Here is a 6,000-nt window from a genome sequence, read left to right on the forward strand (position 1 = left end):
GAATTTGGGAATTTTAAACGGCATGTAATGGTAATAATACTGATTTAACTATATTTTAAAGATATCAATAATTATTAAAGCATATAAATTTCACATACAACATCATTAAATATTGTTTAAACGTAATATGATTAATCATTATAAAATCGTTGTATTTTAAAAAATAAAATTATTTTTAACTGCGTAATCATAAATTTTATTACCGATTGCCTAAGTTTCAATGGAATTTTATGAAAAGTACATTTTCACCTATAATTGGATTTAATATTAAAAAGTATTTTAAGGATAGAAAAAATATAATAGTATCTTTTCTATTAATCTTATTTGTCTATTAAGTTTCTCATATTCTTTAAAGGATGCAAAAGACGAAATTTGCATTTATAATCATGTGCTTCGTATCGTGCTTATATTATTTTATAAGAGCAAAAATCAAATTATTAATCAAGATAAAATCTCTTTTATTAAATATTTATGGGTAATAAAGGCAATAAAGTTTTAAAATATTGAAATACTGAGCGCTCTGATAATCCCTGAAGCACAAAGCATTTTAGTATATCATCGTTAAATCATTGCAGTGATGATTTCCAATTTCGCATGAAAAATCGCATTTGAAAATTTAAAAAAAAAAAAAAAAAAAAAAAAAGCATCAAAAGAATCCGAGGACAATGAATGCATGAATATTTTGGAAAAACTTTCCTTTCGAATCGTCGGAGATTAGTTTAATTCCCACAATACCATATAAATAGGTAATGTGCATGAGGCGTTAAATTAGAAAACATAGGGAGGTAACACGCGGAGGCCGATGGTGAAAAGTCTCGTGTCCGAAGGGTTGAGAGCATCTCGAGTTTAGTGCGATAGTATACGAATTCAGCAGCTGAAAAGAGTGCAACAGTGGCTTTTCCCAAGGGCCGAATCTTGAAACCAGGCGAAGGAAGGGAGGAAGGTAGAGAGAACAAGATTTTCCCTTAAAATCACATTTTATCACGATACATTCGACGTTACTGCTAGTTTCGCTTGAGAATACAGATGACAAATTTCTTTAAACTAAACTTCCTGGCTTATTCTTTCTATTGCATTAAACATTAGATTCGTTTATATCAGGTGTATTTGCATTTTTATTATACAAATAATAACTTATTAGCTTGGAAATTTATTTTTAGGCTACAATTACCTATGACCAACAAATTTTAATAATTAATAATGCAAATAATATTACCTAATAAGAAAGAGTATATATAAAAATAGATTTTATTATATTTAAGCGATTAATTTTAATAGTCCATTTATTATAAGATGAAATAACGATGACATTGAATTATATTATATTTATTAGGCGTATTACGTAATAAACCTACTGGATCGGAACTTTTATTCTTTTTTTTTTTTTTTTTTTTTTTTTTCAAATTATTCTATTTCAAATTATTCAATTTCTCTATTTTTCTCTATATCTTTCGATTTTTTTCTATCATATGTTTCTAACAGCACCATACTAACAGCAAACATAATACGATCGATTAATTAATACAAATTTTTACATAAAGTATTTATTATGACTATTGTAAATATTTAGTTACATTGTTATTATTGTCGTGAATAAAGCGTTGCTAAAACTAATGTGCACATTTCTTAAATTATAATTAATTAAAGATCCCATGGTTTTACAAAGTTTTAGAAGAATGTTATCTATCGTATTTTAAGAAATATTTTAAAAATTGTACAGAAAAACCATATGATTGCATATAGTCGACTATTATACATTACAATTTGATAAAAATTTTTGATTTTATAATGGGAAACAAATTTATATCAAAATCAAATTTGAAATTTAATATATTTCTCAGAAAATTTTATTGCTATCGTCAACTAGATATAATTATTCATTTTTTATACGCGAGAGTTTCATTAATATGAAAATTAGAGGAATGCAATATAAATTGTAATGTAATACAGCAACACACTGTAGTCATATAATAATGTAATAAGTTTAACAGGAAAATTGCAATAAAGCATAATAATATTTACAATATACTCGTATCTATATTTTTATTTATTAAACTTTTAATGTACTTTTATATTCAAATAGTGATAGAATTTTTCAAATGAATAGAGAAAATTTTTCAAGCGTGAATTTTTAATTTCAAAACTACGAACTTCTGATTTATCGCATCAAATTAATACCTAAATATCATGAATATTACGGTAAATATATATATATATATTAATGTAATTATTTCAGTTTATCGTTATAACAAACGACTGTGTGTTGAGAAACATTACAATTCCATGTAATGAATAATTCTATAATTCTATTAATAACGTTAAATAAAATTGGCATTTACGAAATTGAATTGTTTATATCGAGACATAGACAAGTTTCTCATAATTTACCTACGAAGTGAGTCGTATAGCATAGGGATCTAATATTTTAAAAAAATTTTCAGAATTTATGTAAAGAACGTGTATTAATAGATGTTGCAAATTCATTTGCAAATTATTTATTTAGAATTATGTTTAGAAGGAGCAAAACATTTTCTTCTAAAATAAACGGATGATGATAATATGATGAATTATTTATTTCGTATATAGAGATATACGTTTGTTTTTTAATAAAATTGATTATTTCGACTAAAATTTATTGTTTTAGCCAGTTAAAAATATGTTCTATATGTCCTCAATGGCTTTTGCAATCCTCAATTAATGCCTATAAAGTATCAAAGACATGAGATTATCAACAAAAAAAATTCCTAATCAATCTCCATTGCATTATAATCGCATTATAATTTTATTGAAGGTAAAGATCGAATGAGTTAATGGTTAAGGCGACATCATAACGCGTATATAATCAGGATCAATTTAATTGATAAAATCGCGGGAGTTTAATGAAGGTAGTTTGCGCGAAATTATTCTTATAGACTAAAAATATCGAGACAGTTAAAAGCTTGAATAAACTAAATTATAAATCCCGTGTAATAGTCGCAGCACTTGTGTATGCGTTGAAGAGCCCGCGCGCTCACACATACATATACGAGTAAAGAGAGTGAGAGTGAGAGAGAGTGAGAGTGAGAGAGAGAGATAGAGAGAGAGAGAGTAATGGGAACTCACAGTGTCATTAGGGTCGCGAGCCACGATGAGCAAATAGTGCGTGAGGTGCTCGGAAAAGTGTAGGGGTCGAGTAAATAGGGTGCAAGTAGAGTGTCGCCGTTGCGCTGAAACGGCTCGACTCCTGGTGGGTTGGGCGACGGGAGCGTATGCGCCCGCGAACCAGAAAACGTTGTTGTAATTACAACGTACAACTTAATTGTTAGCCGCTCGAGCGGCGAACGCGTCACAATTAGTGCATTGTCCCAGTGTCTAATTTCTCAGTTATTTATTAATGCATTACGGGTTTAATTTAATAATGCGAATCCGATGATTCAGTCGCCTCCTTTTAATGCGCCATCATCAAGCCCTCGTTCGAGTCGCATAGTGGTAGGAGGAGCGGGCCAAGCGCATTCCGAATTGACTAGCCAGCAGTCGGTGAACCATCCCGAGTCTTCTATCTTCGAGGATGTCAATATTGGCCCTTCGTGCATCCGTCATCGTCCCCTGTCCCTTCAATTGGGCGCAAAAAACAAAAGCAAAAAAAAAAAAAAAAAAAGATAGACGCGGCACAAATGCGAACGGGCCTTCGATCCAACTGATTCAAGCTTTCGAAAGACTAGTGCCATCCCGCGGTCGAGCGCTTGAAAAATAAAATCCCCGAGCTGCGGTCGAAGACGTCGGGCTTGCTTTTAATGGACGGACGGGAAGTGGAGTAGAAGTGTCCGATACAAAAGCTTGACGATCTCGCGGTAAAGCAAAGCGTGAGCAATACGTAGGGCGACGATGGTGATAGGGCGCAATAGGAGGGGCGGGAGGTGGGCTTCAATGTTAAGAGAGGCGCTACCGGTAAAAGTAGACGGAGGCTGGAGCTGGAGATTCGCCGAGGTGAGCTCGGTAACGATTATGGTGGAGATGGATCAGTGCTGGGATCGTGCGCAGCCGACAAATTTATTCGCCAGGGACCGCGTGCCATTATTTTACCTCAGCAGAATTTGGGCCTGCGGGGGCTGGGGACGCGCGCGCGCGTGTGTGATGAAATTATGAGCGCGGGCGACAATGGGTGGGATATGAGCGGCGCCAACAAAAGGCGACGAGCGGCAACAAACTTAAGCTTATTAGCAAATGCCGTTCGCGACTTCGCCAGTCGCTTCGCCTTAAATGCGATTGCACGCCGCACATTTTATTTCCTTCTCGGCGCTCAATTCCAGTTCGCCATGGGCAAGATAATCAAATTAGCCGTAATAGTGGATAGCGAAGTGAAATTCGAGAGATTAATAGAGTCATGTGATACCGAGCTTTAATTAATAATCCGAGGTTCGTCTTATGTAACGGTTGTTATGCGAATGTCGGGCGTGAGGGGTAAGGGTGGTGGCGGGGTGGCGGGGCGGCGGGAGGGGGATGAGCAGGCATAAAGTGTACTTTAAGGTGAAATTGTAGGATGTCGCGAAGTTTTATACATTAATTAATGAGAATCGGAATAATAGGAGTTTGATTGTAGGAATGATCACATTGGCCGCGAGGTACGTGGAATTATCGTGGAAACCGGAGACGATTTTTGGCAAATTATCTTGTACAGAGCAGAATATGGAAGAGAGGCGAAATGAAAATTGTAACCATTGAATGGTGTTGAAATAATTTGCATTCGAACGTACCGATAACTTTAAGGTTTTCGCACAACTTGTAATCGTCTCAAAGCCAATGGAGAGGAAGAAGTGAGAGCGCACGGGAGAGATAAAATTGATATCCAGATATGATATTATTATACAGTGCGTAGAGTAACAAATTTGAGTTTTTTTTTTTTTTTTTTTTTTTTTTTTTTTTTTTTTATCTATTCAAATGTAGCCTATGCAGATGCGAGTGTATTTGTCTTTTGAGACGAATCGTAAATTTAAGAGATCAGCTCGCACTTTATTATATCTTCGTATCGGCTTCTCTCCATTGTTTTATACTCTACTTTTTACGACATTGCTCCTTTAAAACTCCTCGCAATAAATAAAGAATGAACGAGGCTTGCGTCACAAAGGAGTGCTGTATATAGTGAAACAAAGGTATCGGGTATCATATATTAATTACCTTTGTATTAAACTGATTTGAAACTATTTATAAAAAAATTATTGCATCCATTAGAAAAATCATAGTTTTTTCATAGTCGCGTGTTTTCATTTCTAATCATTGATGGTTTGGTGACGAAAGTCGAAAAGAGTCATTAATTATTTATCGATATTTATTATTGATAGCTCAATTTATCGAACTAGTAGTTATGAAGCTTTATTATAGTAAAGTAACATCGAGAGCTTGCATATCGCGTATAATTCGTAAGTCTTCCAATCAAAAATTGATAAAATGATAACAATTTTGCGTCTGACAAAAGATTTTTTTTTCTAAAAGGATATTTTCTACTATTTATTGCCTCTTTGGCGATAGTGCGCTAATAATGTATTCAAAGTTTATTAAAAAAAAAAACAAAAAAAAAAACGAGAGATAAAAAAAGAAAGAATAATAATAAAAAGTAAAATGAAAAAATCGAATGAATAATAATAATGGGAATAACATTAATGTATAGTGGACCAATAAAAAAAAAAAAAAAAAAAAATAATAGAAAAAAAAAACCTAAACAAAACAAAGGAAAAATACGAGCTGAGCCTACGGAAAATCCATTAAGTAAACGATTTATCGTCCAGATCGTTCCGGCAAAGGATCCACGGTAGTTGTGAAACTGCTTGCGCCTAGTAACCTTCCTTCAAAATCCCCGTTCAGAAGATTTTGCTTATTTCATCCCTCTCCAGCAACCATCTTCAGAGTTTTATGGTGCTCCACGGATTTTTACTTGCGTTTCGTACTTCATCCTTCCTCCTCTTTAACCCGGCAGATATCTGGGCGACTGACTCTCGCGGGATATGAGAGAATGAGGTGCACGAT

This window comes from Ceratosolen solmsi, unplaced genomic scaffold (assembly GCF_000503995.2).
Source record: "Ceratosolen solmsi marchali unplaced genomic scaffold, CerSol_1.0 scaffold3, whole genome shotgun sequence".
Taxonomy (NCBI): Eukaryota; Metazoa; Arthropoda; class Insecta; order Hymenoptera; family Agaonidae; genus Ceratosolen; species Ceratosolen solmsi.